Source organism: Falco biarmicus, chromosome Z, assembly GCF_023638135.1.
Source record: "Falco biarmicus isolate bFalBia1 chromosome Z, bFalBia1.pri, whole genome shotgun sequence".
In the NCBI taxonomy this organism is placed as follows: domain Eukaryota; kingdom Metazoa; phylum Chordata; class Aves; order Falconiformes; family Falconidae; genus Falco; species Falco biarmicus.
In genome coordinates, this window is record NC_079311.1 from 35532334 (window position 1) to 35546578 (window position 14245).

General features: G+C 40.5%; 1 pseudogene; it reads right to left on the reverse strand.

The window, feature by feature from the left end:
- Nucleotides 1–10694: 10694 nt before the first annotated feature.
- Nucleotides 10695–11897, reverse strand: LOC130143042 (cytochrome b-like; annotated as a pseudogene).
- Between the last annotated feature and the right edge of the window lie 2348 nt (nucleotides 11898–14245).

Consider the following 14245-nt stretch of genomic DNA (forward strand, 5'->3'; position numbering starts at 1 on the left):
AGAAGAAACAGACAATCAATATCCACACATTGTAGTGACATTATGCCACCAACTTTTGGTACTTACAAGACTGCCATAGCTTACTCTTTTTTGTAGTAGAGACAGTCCATATTTCAGCTACATAGCCTAGGCCCAAATATATATTTGAACTGGACTCTCAGTGAGCTGTACTCTTAACGCTGTGATTAGCACAAGTTTAGAACCTATTATTGCCAGAGTTTGAAAGTGTACTGCCTTTTTTCCATGTCCTAAGAGAAAATAAATTAAAATATATGTTACTTGGATGAATTTGCAGGCCTGCTATGAGGTACACACAATTTACTATACAGCTGTCACCTGCAATCTTACAGAAAACCGTTTGATCTTTTTTCTGTGTAGCTGTTTTACCTATTTTGTGCCCACTAAACCACCTCTAGGGTGATAGATAACAAGCTTCTAAACTCATAAATAGCTTAAATAGTTGTCATTTAAAAGAGACAACATGATATAATGTTTCCTTTGAAAAGCCAGAACAGGAAATTTTGCATCACCAGAATGCAAAGATTTGCCAGGTCCCTTTCAGACACCTGTATAGCTACTTCTAAACATAAATGACTATTGGTAGTCACTGATTCATAAAAGAAGCAAATGATTTAGCATTTTTTTAAAAGAAGTCTTATGCTTTTCTATAAACTTGCAGTCATGGCAACTAAGGCACTTCCTTGGCAGGAAGGAAGGAAGGAAAATTACCATTGTATTCTATGTAGTTCGTTAAACTACACAGAATATTCCTGAACTAGTTTATTTCATAGAAAATTCTTCCACAAAGACCTTCAAAACAGGGTATGATTTCTTGCTTGTAAATTAGGCAATCACTTTAACCACAATCCAGTGTCATGTGTTTCTCCATTTCCCTCAGAGACGCAAATGATGGGAATATAGAAGCTTTTCACTACACCAGCTATGATGGTTGCCTAATCTTATGTGGTCACATCAAATGAACACCCCTAAAATTTTGAGGCTACATTAATCTCTCGAGGCGACATTTCACGGAAAACTGTTCTATGGAGTTGCAAAACAAGTATGGTTATTTTTCATACTTCTCTTCTAGAAAGAAAAAATCCTTAATATCATAAAGGTCAACTTAAGGTATCGCTAAGGCCACTAGGAAAAGTCTGATTTATTGTATTACAACTCAACTGTTAGGTTTTGACACTGTTCTGAACTACAAGGTATTCCTGAGATGCTGCACCTTTCGTCCATTATCCAAGTCAATTTATCTCAGAATACCAGACCTCAGAAACTCAGGAGAATCAGCTTGCTGGGACCAGTCAATACAGCAGAGATATGGAGGTTGTAATGGCTGGGTTATACCCACTTTGCCTCATTTTCATGCTAATAGGTCTATTTGCTTGTCCAAAAGGCACCCCCAAGGAAAAAGGCAGTACTGACCAGCAGCACAACTAGATTCAAATCTATTTGTTTCTTTAATGTAAAAATCACCAGCACAAAATCCTACATGTGACAGCTTGTGTAATAACATGAGAGAAAACATCCCTGGCAGAATGGATATACATCATAATAATAGTGATTTAATTTTTAATTTTGTCTTTGACAAGTCATTTACTATTGTTTCCAGCAGGACAGCTGTAGCAAGCTATAGAAACTTTACTTTTACTCCATATACAATAGTTACAGAGTGTATGAGAAGTTTCTTTTTCAAAATAATTGTTCACTATTCCAGATGAAGAAATACGTTTCTTCTCCTCAAAAACAGATGAATTATTATTTTATGGTTAAACCTTGCTGGGTCAGCTAGATGGTACTGTTTTAATAATATGCTTCCAGACTGCTATTTTTTACTTTTATAGGGGAAGCACTTATTAATGCAGCTTTCCTGCAAAACAAACAAACAAACAAATAATCACACCACCACCAACCCCAAAACCCCAAACATCAAGCATCTAGTAACTACATTCCTTTATATTAATAACAAAAAACCCCAAACAAACAAACCAAAAAAGCCCACCGAATAAAATTCAACTACTCTTAACTTCAGTTTCACAGACAGACAGGAACTGCAAAATGACCAGGCATCCAGCAGCCTCTTTGATAATACAGAAACAAGTCATAGTAATTTTCACATACACATGAGAGAAAATAAAAGACTTCGCTCTTGATTTATATACTGTGGTCACCTTGAAGAAACAAACGATACTGCTTTTTCAATTAAAGCCTTGATTTGTTTGAATCAGTGTAGAGATTGCTCTTTCTTGTGCCAGGCAGCTGCACTAAGCCCAGAAAAGGTAGTCATTCAGAAATGGTTGCCGCCAAGCCCTTCAGCTCCAGAAAGTATTTTCCCTGCAGAGCAAGACAGAGGATTGTTAAACTTTTGATGCTGCAATAAAACTGTCAAAGACTTCAGAATGATGTTGATGATATAATTTATAGTAGCATTACATTTATTGAAAGAAACTGTAATTGTAATTCTAAAACCCCAAGAAAATGATATATATAGTTTTTCTATACAATTTATTAGTTATTATTATAGTTATTACTTTAAAAAGGAATTTTTAATAGTGCCTAGTAGCACAGAGGAGTATAAAGTCAATGTAACAGATCTGTTTGCTCAGTTTTCTTGTCCAAATACCCTCATGCTATGGCAAAGACTGAGGTAAAGACTCCACACACCCCACTGGAAGCCATTCCAGAGAAACAGAGGAGGGAAACAAGCTTCAAAGCCTCGGGCAGACAGTGCTGCCCACCTCTGGGCTTGCTGCATAGCCAGAGGCTGGTGTGTTTCACAGGAGAGGCAAATCCCCTTCTGATATCCCAATGTGGAGTCCTCCCCTCTTCCTACCACCCTGGATGCCCTTGCAGCTCATCTTTCAGCCATCTCATTACAGCATGGAAGAGAACTATGAAGCTCAGTACATGTTTCCAACTTTCACCTTCTGGGTTTTTAGTACATTCAGCTGCAAGTAATGCCATAGCACCCATTTTTTCCTGCTGAGCCCTACTAAAATTTAAATTTATCATGAAATCAAACGGTTTTAGTTCGTATAACTTGATTTTATTAAATTACAGTTCATTGGTAGGATATATAGCTACATCTTAGAAGTGGTGGTGATTGTTTTCCAGTATGTGTCCTAATACTTAGCAAATTCTTGCTAACAGTGATCTTTAGTAATGTAAATACTGGAAGTAGTGGATGCTAATGTAAAAAGGTAGGGTGCACTTAGAGGAAAACCTGCTGTTCACAATCCAAAAGCACTAATTAAACAATAAGTCATTACACAATATCTGATGACCTGTTAAAATCTGGAAAAAAGAAAAAGATCAAAGAGATTTAACTTTCAATAAAGTGAGTGTTGCTACACTAGTTTGGCTGTCAAAACAATAAACTTCCTTGCTCGTAACTATGGAGGACTATCTATTTAGTTGTTCCTTTTTAGTATTCACTTTCCAACAGCTTGAATTTCTGGTTTACAAGTTCATTAGACCCTCTGGAAACCACAGCATACAGTTTGATTTGGGTTTACATCACAGTAACAAAACACCGAGCCCTACTCTTTCTCAAAGAGACTTTATAGCCTGTGCTAAAACTTCATTAAGCCTTTGTATTCCCCAGGGTGTCCAGCTACACATTCTGCTGCAATAAAATAGTGATAATATTATATCACTAAATATTTTTTTATTACAGCAAAATATGTAACAGGATCTTTCACAAGAAATTAGTAATAAAACTTAATTTAGCATTATAAAACTTAAAATTATGAGTGTTTCCTTCATTCTCAAGAGGCATAATAAAATTCCATACTGCACTAGACATTCAGAAACTCTGATCCTCTAACTACTTCAATTTATAACTTAGCAATTTGCTTTTTAGTCCAAGGGCACATTTACATCATGTGTAGCACAGTGCAAAGACTGAGTCAGCTCTGGCTTAGGTGACTGTGCACACAGCGCAGTATTGAATCATACAAAGGCCAACTCACATAATGAAAGTGTGCAGTGATGCAATTAAACTGTACCTCATTCTTAAACAGACTTACATAGCTCTACTTCCAGCCTGAAATCACTAAAAAGCTGTTATGGCTAAAAATGTAATGTCATGCTACAAAATCAGCATAGACCCTCCCCTCACTTCCCCTCCACCTCCCTCCCCACCACCCCCCACCTCCCCACCACCCCACCCCACCCCAGTTTTAAAAATATTCTTTGCAGACATAAAAATTACAGATTTCTAACTTTGGTGGTCTTCACTTCCTATTTTGAAGCAATTTTCCTTTCCTTATCTTTTCCCCCCAACAAGTCTGACACACACTGTTTCTGACTCCATTAAATATTTTAATATCTGTGGTAAAAACTGTCAGATCACTGTTGCTAACTTTCTATCTATTACGCTACTCTATGTGTATATCTAAAAAAAAATTCTTAAATTTAAGAGAGACATTAAAGCTATCTCTCTGATATGAAGCCAAGCAACCATTGCCTGGTCATTTTTCATTCAGCTGCCTAGAATAATTATTTTTGTATATTAACTACTAAAACAGTAGAATTCTTTCCCAACTCTGTGGTGTAGTATCCATTCCAAAGCCTGTCTTGGAGAGCAAAGCATCATTATTCTGTAGGTGAACAAGACATCCTAGTGCTGCAGAGAGGTTGCATACAGTGAATTTAAACAGACACACTCTTGCATTGCTCTGGGAATTCTGTTACTCTCAGCATCATAAGAACACAGGCTGAGTTTGGTTTGAGCTAGTTTAGGGTGGAGATTAGCAGGTGGTCACAAAATGGATTTTGAGCTCTTATTCTAGAGTCAGAAGGAAAAAAATAATGAGAGGGGTCATTTGTCCATTGGAAAAAACATTGTAATTGCCAGAAAGAGGATCTTGTAGTCTGTCAGACTTGACAGGTTATCCACTAAGGTGTCTTCCAGTAGACTCTGCAATTGCGAAGGTATTTGGCGTGAGGAATACCAGCAGCAGTAACTGAACAGCTGGTCAAAGTCAGTGAAGGTTTTGTCATGTTGAACCTGTGTGAAGGGCCAGAGAGGGTACAGACAACAACTTGGGCCTTATCAAAAACAGGCAGCTGTTTGGTACAACTGGCAGAAACCGAATCATCATCTTTAGTATTCAAATTAGCAGAATGTCTTGTTTTTGCTGAAGAAACCCCAGTAGGCTGGCAGAAGTAAATAAATAAGTATTTTGTGGCTCTTAGCCTATCTCTATGAGCAAGATGATTCTGGCATTCAAATTACTCTTAAGAGATTCGTGATAAGGATTGATAGAGCTACCAATTTGCATTTGAAAAGATTTTACCATAGGACTACTCTTTACTCTTTTAGGATGTCTCTTCCTCACTCCCAAAACCACATCTTTAAAATCTGTATTATTCTATTTTGAGGATCAAAAAGGATACCCAGATTTTACTGGTTTTGTTAAGGGAATTGTTTGATTGAACTCAGTCTAGGTACAGAAAACACCTGAAAATTTTCATCAAATACATCTATCTACTAAGTATATTCGAAATTTAGGAAGGAGGTGTGTGTGTATATATCCATATATATTTTAAATACACATGGCCAAAAAGACCAAAAAGCTGCTTTATGTATACACAAAGTTCAGCTCAGCTCAGCCTTAGGTCAACAGCCGTGACTGATTCTTGCATAAAGTTCTGTGTGTGTTGGTTTACTTTCCCATATTCTCCTGAAGTTAAAGTAAAACTGGAAAAGCACAATACAATAGAGTAAAATTAAAAAAAATGAAATCATTGTGATAAAAAGCAGCCCAAAGAAATCTAATATAAAATTAAATTGCATAGTTAAGACATACTATGGCAAACATGTCACACTGTACAACAGAACGCGATCTGTTCCTTCTAGTATTTGACAAGCAATAAATACTGTCACTAATCATTCTGAAAATCAATATTCCTTTTTATAAAATATTCCAGCACTGAATAAATAAATCTGGAATTAATAAACTAAGAAAACCTAGAATTGATATTTGTTAGATATACATAAACTGATAGCACTCAAAATTTCAGTATAATTTGTAAAATACATAAAAAAACCCCACAAAAGAATCACTCATTGTAGTTTGCTTTCTTCCTACCAAGAAAATGTTGGAAACATTTTTCAAAACAGAAATGCAACAAAAATATGCAGGCCTAGGCTCTAGTTCTCCAATACACTCCAGGCTGAGTTTCACTTGTTTCATGGAAACTTTGTCTTACTACAGAAATATGAAGAAACATCATGTTTTTTAAGACCATTGTAAAGAGAAACAGTAAATGAATGAGCAGTGATAGTGTGCCTGGTAGGCTTGGGTTTGTGTGTGGTGGCTATTGATTTTTAAGTTCCACAGGGTCTTCTTGTCTTATGGGCTTATTCCTGCTTTTGCACAGGAAGATCAATTTCACTGGTTATCTGTAAGAGACAGTTAAGGCCTTGTTTTGCTGTTCATACAGGTCTCAATTTATGGGACTATTGATTGCACTACCTTCGCATGGTTAGGATACCGCAGCCGTTGAACGTAGTGTCACTGGGCAGGCATCACCTTCAATACTTGTTTGGCTGAAGGTTGTGGTTTTGGTAAACAGTCAGGCCTTGGACTTGCCAAGTTCCTTTTACAGATTTAAATCTTTCTGGTGGAAGCACATGGGTTGGGTTAACAGGGTTAGTTAAAATGTTTGGTCTTGTTAGGGTTGGGGCATTAGTTTGTATGTTGATAATGTTTGGATGTAAGCTTGTGCCTAAGAGGGAGCAGACTCCCTAGTTACTCATTTTAGCATTGACTCTTCTATTGCTAATAGATTGGCTTGTTAGATTATAAGGGAGTCGTGTTGGTTTTGGATTTTTCTGTGTGGAGCTTTGACGCACTCTTTGTTGGTGGCTGCTTGAAGGCCTGCAGTACTAGAGAGGGCGGTTGAGTTATCTGCTACTGGAGGTTCTATTGTTTGTTAAAGGAGCTGTACCTCCTTTAAATTGCTTAGTTCACTTCATGTCGGTTGGGTTGGGGGTCCTTGAAGGAGAATTAAGAGTGAACTTATATTCATTTCACAGGCAACCAGCAGTCACGCAGTCGATTGGCTTTTCACCTCTACTAACAAGTCGTCCCACTTTTCTGTAACAGTGACAGGTTTGCTCAGGGGTAGCTGCTTGTAAGTAGCTCGCTTGGGTTTTGGGAGGGGCAAGCATAGGTTCACTTTGCTTGGTTGTTCTTAATAAACCATGATGCGAAAGGTACAAGGATACATCTTTGCTATTTGTTGCTTGGGGTTTCACTGTTATTTCATGTTTCCCTTGTGGTACAGAGCTCTATTGTGCCGGTAGGTCTTTTCTATTGTCTATACTAAGTTAAAAGATATTTTAGTTGGGTGGTGGGGTAGATTTTTAATTGGCTTTGGGGCATTGTGGTTAGGCTAGAGTGGGGCTCAGGGCAATCTGGTGTGTGGCAGATATATCTTTCAGGTGTAAGCTGAATGATTTGTTTTTATAGCTACACTCTGGTATGCTAAGTACACCTTCCGGTACACTGACTTTGTTATGAATTACCTCATCTTCAGCTGGGGAGAGTATTAGTTATTGTGGTTGGTAGCTTGTGAGGAGGGTGATGGGCGGTATGTACGTGCCTCAGGGCCGACTTACAGAGAACTTTATTGTCTGGCTTTACTGCTAAATCCGCCTTCCAGGGGTGGTTTCATGCCCCCTTTCCTAAGTATTCTAGTCTAGAAAATGTAGCCCATTACTTCTGCTCCATGGGCTATATCTTGACCTGTCGTGTTAGCCGAAGTAGACTATTGTGCTCACTGTAAGGCCCTCAGTTGGGGTGAGCTGGTGATGGCAGTATGTAGGCTGTTTTGGCAAAGAGTGGTCGGGTGTAGCATGGGTTGTCGTTTACAGAACAGGCTCCTCTAGGTGGGTTTGGGGCACCACCAAGTTATAGTTTTAGTTTTAAGCTTTTGTGCTTATAGTCCTCAGGCAGATGCTTTGGTAGGGCAAGCATCAGGATTTCGGGCTAGGCATAGTGGAGTATCTAATCCCAGTTTGTGTCCTAGCTTTCGTGGGGCTTGGTCAGTTGAGGGGCAGTTGCTGGGATCATTTTGAGGTTGGTTTTAGGGGCATCTTAGGCTTATGATAGCTCAGTTGCATTTTGATCCTAGTTGCTGTGATAAGCTCTCGTCCACTCTTTATGCCATGTGACTGTTGGCTTGGGTTTCTTGTGTGACCGCAGTGGCTGGCACAAATGATTTACCAACCCTGGGGTGTTGCTATAACTAAGTCAAACATGCACTTATTGCTTGATGTTAATTACTGCTGAGTACCTGTGGGGTTAGGGCTGAGCAAGGCATTTTGGGCTACAGTCATAGTGAGTGAGCCTGATGCCTGCTCCTTTTGTCTTAGTGAGAGGTTCAGGGCATTTACACTGGGTCGCAGATACTTGCATGTATATGTCTAGCAAAAACCAACGGTAAGATTAGGACTAAGTCTTTTGTCCCTGGGTTTGTGGGTTAAGCCGTCTTGCCGTCTTCAGTGTCATGCTTTGTTGTAAGCTACAGGACTTTTGTTTTGTTGTTTCATTGTTTTGTTGTTTGCACGTTAGTGTTGGGAGGGGGTCTTATTTAGGAGTTGTGGTAGGTTTTGTGGTATAGTTTGTTAATGCAATTTTGGTGTTGAGAGCATGTGAGATGAAGTTTATGGTGAAAATTTGTAACATGTGGCAGTATAGTGGTTGAAAATGTGGGCGGGGTGGATGTAGTGTCAGTGTTGGGGCAGTTTTCTGAGTAAGTTGTTTCACTTGGTAATTCTTGGGTGTTAGTGGAGGTTATGTTGGTCATGTGATGCTGAGGTTATTGGGCTGTGTTTGGGTTAGCACAGGCTATTGGTGAAGGCCTTGTGGGGTTCTCGTGGTTGAAGTTTGTACAAGAGTTTTACAAGCTGTGGATCCTGGATAGACACCAGCAAGAATAGTCATGACTTATTTTGTGGGTTTTTTAGGGATGTGTTTTGTCTTGGGGGCATTAGCAGTTGCGTCCAACCCATCTCCTTATTATGGGGTTGTTGAGCTGATGTTGGAGTCTGTTGCTGGGTGTGAGTGGTTGAAAAGTTTGGGAGTTTCTTTTATTTTGTTGGTGTTGTTTATGGTTTACTTGGGGGGAATGTTAGTGGATTTTGTTTATTCTGTAGCGCTGGTGGAAGATCCTTTTCCTAAGGCTTGGGGGGATTGGCATGGGGTATGGCATGGGGTTTACTTTGATGTTGGTTATGGGGGTTGTGGTTGCAGGTGGTGTTGGATGTTGGGGGACTGGGATGAATACTGTTGATAGTGGGGGTGTGTTTTCTGTTCGTTTGGATTTTAGTGGGGTGGCTATGTTTTATTTGTATGGTGTTGGAATGTTTTTAGTTGCAGGCTGAGGGTTGTTGCTCACTCTGTTGTGTTGGAGCTTGTATGGGGGTTGTCTCGTGGGGTGATTGGGGCAATTTAGATACTTTTTGGGAAAAAAGACTCTCAGAAGATAGTTTAATAGAAAATGCCAGCTTTGGGAATTAGTGATGGAGGTTTGAGTCCTCTTTTTTTGAGGTTGGGAGGTAGGGGGAAGGGAATATTTTCGGATGTGGTTCAATGTAAAAAATGGTTAATGGAATGAGTGTCTATTAATGTGATTTCGGTGCTGAAAGCTTGTGAAATGGATGGAAAAAAATTGATGAAAAAATGTGATGAAAATGTGAATGTGGTGGGGTGATGGAATGGTTAAGATGTTACTGGTGTTGTTTAGAAAGGTAAAGGAAGAGAGAGAGTGATAGATTATGTCCAATGAGCATTCATATATAGTGGTATATGTCAGTGACAGCAGAGGTAACATGAACTGAATGGAAAACAAACCGCATCAGTGTAAAGGTGATTCCCCAGATATGCAAACTGTCTCATTCAGCAGCTCCTGAGGACTAATAGCCACTCGCCAACCATGTGATGCCCAGATCTTAGGTTGTGTTTACCCAGTGCACTCGAAGGGCAGCCTGAAGATGCCCCCCCCCCCCCCCCCAAAAAAAAAAAAAAAGGAACCAAAAGTGTCAAAAAGAGAAAATGCTGCCATCACGGACAAAACAGTTGATAGCCTACCAGATGGCTCATTGAAAAACAAGGTTAAGGGAATAGACAAGTTATGGCCCTGACAGAGGAACCAGAGGCGCAAAAGAGCAAGTTGTGCTAGGGGTATAGGGGGAAAGAATGGTCCTGAAGCTAGTAAAGTAGAGCCTTATATGCAACAGCAGAGGTTGATTTCGTGTAAGAAGGATGATTAATAGATAACCTGAAACCTGAAACTTTGAGAAGTAGTTTAAGTACTATGGCCTGCTAGTATTCATGGTATGTGTTAAAGCACTGCCATATCCTAGGGAGAATTGTCGTGTATAAGGTTAAGGGATAACGGATTTAGTCCAAGGGGAGAGGGTGTACATTCTGTGTATCATTGCTTAAATAATCCTAGAAAGTATAGATGGCTGTCAATAACGTTACGCCCAAGTATACAGAGATGGGTTCAATACATACATTAAATGCATTTACTACATTGAGTTGTAATGTAATGGGGTAAATATGTGCATGCAATATTATTAAAGGGTGTGGTGGTGGTGAATTTAATCAGATCTAGGGGGATTATAGGATAATTCAGGGCAAAAATGCAAGCCTGAGGCTGGCAGGAACTCCAAGAAGATGTGTGGTCTTCATTCTTTGGTTTACAAGACCAACGTTTTTATAAACTATTAGAGTGTTTTAGTAGTTAAGGATTTTGTTTTCTAAGGCCCTGCTAAGAGGGAGAAGGATTAGGAGGATTGTGAAATAGGTGAGGGAGGCTAGTTGACCGATGATGATGAATGGGTGTTCCACAGGTTGGCTGCCTACTCATGTTAGTATAGAGATTAGTGACTAGGAGTCAGAATAGTAGCTAGGATAGGGGGTGGAAGGTTATTGTGCGTTGCTTAGATTTGTGGAGGAAGTGGCTTAAGAATAGGATTAGTACAGAGGTGGCTAGTGCTAGTACTCCGCCCGGTTTGTTGGGAGTTGAACGCAGGGTGGCATAGGCGAATAGGAAGTACCATTCAGGCTTGATATGGGGGGGTGTGACTAGTAGGTTTGATGGCATGAAGTTTTCTGTGTCCCCTAGGAGGTTGGGAGTGAATAGGGCTAAAGTTATTAGTGGAAGGTATATGAGTATGAACCCTAGAATGTCTTTTGAGGAGAAGTAGGGGTGGAATGGGATTTTGTCACAGTTTGATGTAATTCCCAGGGGGTTGTTTGAGCCTGATTCGTGGAGGAAGGTGAGGTGGATTAGGGTGAGGCCTGCAATTAAAAATGGTAGGAGGAAGTATAGGGTGAAGAATCAGGTTCATGTTGGGTTGTCTACTGAAAAGCCCCCTCAGGCTCATTTGACAAGGATTTGTCCGATGTAGGATATGGCTGAGAATAGGTTGGTGATGACTGTAGCCCTTCAGAACGACATTTGTCATCAAGGTAGGATGTAACCCACGAAGGCTGTTGCTATTAGAGTAAGTAGAAGAATGATGCCTGTGTTTCAGGTTTCCTTGTATAGGTAGGAGCTGTAGTAGATGCCTCGTCCAATGTGTAGGTAGATGCAGGTGAAAAAGAGTGAGGCTCCGTTGGCATCTAGGTTGCAGACTAGTCAGCCATATTGTACGTGTCGGCATGTGTGGGTGACTGATGAGAAGGCTAGGGTTGTCTCTGCGGTGTAGTGTATGGCTAGTAATAGGCCTGTTAGGATTTGAGTGGCCAGGCAAATGCCCAGTAAGGATCCAAAGTTCAGGCAGAGATATTGGAGGGGGTGGGGAGGTCGATTAGGGAGTTACCGAATATTTTTAGTAGGGGGTGTGGCTTTTGGAGGGTGCGGGCCATTAGTGTGCTTCTTTTAGTATGTTAGTAAAATGATGAGGGTGGATAGGGTGAAGGATCCTAGGTGTGTTTTTATTAACCTGGTGTGGAGAGTTGTTGAGGTCTTTGTGGCAATCCGTTGTAGGTCAGCAAGTCCTTCAGGGCCTATCTTTTTGTACCAATAAAGGTCAGTTAGGTGGAGGGTGAATTTCTGTCTGCTGTTTAGTAGGCTTGTGGAGCTAAGACAGTGCATTAATAGATTGAAGTATCCCAGGTTGAGGGAGGAGTTTGGGTAAGTGTTTTGTTTGGGGTGAGTTAGAGTGTGGGTTATGCTTGAAAGTTCAAGTGCTAGAATGATGCCTAGAATTGTGACTAGGATGGCTGCAGTTTTTGTGAGAACTGGCATAGTTATTGGTGGAGCTTTTGTGGGGATGATGTAAGATGTGATGAGTAGGACAGCTACAATGGTGCCTAGGGCTAGGTGTAGGATTGGGTTGGTGATTTTGGGGTTGTTTTTGTTAATTGGTGTTCTTGTGGGAATTCAGGTAAACCTGCTTGAACGAGCGTTGTTATGTGGAGGCTGTAGGTTGCTGTAAAGGCTGTGGCTAGAAGCGTTTGGGTTAGTGCTCAAGTGTTTAGGTAGGTGTTTAGGTTTTCAGTAGTGAGTTCTTTTGAGTAGAATCCTGCCAGGAAGGGGGTTCCTATTAGTGCTAGGTTGCCAATGGTTAATCAGGATGTGGTTGTCGGGTAGGCCACCTATTTTTTGAATGTCTTGTTCTCCATTTAGATTATGGATGATTGAGCCTGAGCAAAGGAACATGGCTTTGAAGAATGCATGTATTGAGATGTGGAGGAAAGCTAGTTGGGGGAGGTTTTAGATGGTGACTATTATTAGTCCTAGCTGGCTGGATGTGGAGAAGGCGATGATTTTATTTTATGTCATTTTGTGTCAGAGCACATGTGACAGTGAATAGGGTGGATAGTATTCCTAAACATAGGCACAAAGTTAGGGCAGTTTGGTTGTGGGTAAGTATAGGATGGGTGTGGATGAGGAGAAAAATTCCAGCTACTACTATGGTGCTGGAGTGGAGTAGGGTGGAGATGGGGTGGGGCCATCAGGGATGTAGGCTGAACTGGTCTGATTTTCTTGTGGCTGCTAGGATTAGGATTAGGAGAAGGAGTGTTGGGCTGTGTGTGGGAGAAGGCTTATTACATTTCTCGAGTGTTTAGGGTAGATGCAAGTCATGCTGTGCTTAGGATGAGACCAATGTCTCCAATTCAGTTATAGAGTATGACTTGAAGGGCGGCTGTATTGGTTTCTGCTCAACCATGTCATCAGCCAATTAGGAGGAAAGACATAATTCCAACTCCTTCTCAGCCATTAAATAAAAAAAAATATGTTGTTGGTGATGGTTAGGGTTAATATGACAATTAAGAATGTGGAGAGGTAGAAGAAGAATTTTGTGATATTTGGTTCTGCGGCTATTTATCATGTTGTGAACTGTAGGATAGGTCAAGTTACAAGTAGTGCAATGGGGAAAAATATTATTGAGTATTGGTCCATTCTGAGGCTGATTGGGATTTTAAAGTTTGTGGTGAATTTTTATTCTTAGCAGGGGGTAATGCTTTCTGTGCCTGAGTATATGAAGAGTGTTGTTGGTACGAAGCTGATTAGGAATGCTTTTTTAAAGGTGTGGGTGATAGTAGCTGGGGAGTTTTTAAGCTTTTTTGATAGAAGGGGTAGGAGTATGGGGGTGAGAATAACCGTGAGTGTAAGGCGTATGGAGGTGTTGAGGAGCAGTGAAGTCTCCATTGCTTTTTCTTGGATTTGCACCAAGGTAGGTGGTTCCTAAGACCAGTGGATTACTGCTATCCTTTAAAAGCAAGGGGTCTAAGGTTTTAAACTCAGATGAAAGAATTAGCAGTTCTTTTTGGTTGAACCTCCCCTTGGCAAGCAAGAAGGATTTACAGAAGGATCACAGTCTAATGTTTGGGTTTAAACTATGGTTGCATTAGGGGATTCCCAATATTATGCTTGGCTTTACGATAAGGAAGAGCAGGGTGGGGATGTGAAGGGCTATTAAGAGCTGCTCTCGTGTTTTTGAGCTTTGGAGGGTGGTGATGTCGGTGGGGGTGGTTCCTCGTTGGGTTGTGAGGAGTATGAATAGGGTGTATGAGGAAGTCAGTAGGACTGCAATTCGGATGAGAAGGATTGTTGGGGTGGATTAGTTGAAGAGTGTGATTATGATGGTTAGTTCTGCTGTTAGGTTTGTGAGGTTAGCTAGCAATCATCAGGTTGCTGTTAGGGGTAAAAGGGGTTGTAGGCCTAGTGTTAATAGCAGGGTGCAGCTCTGTGTGTGTTTGTAGTTGAT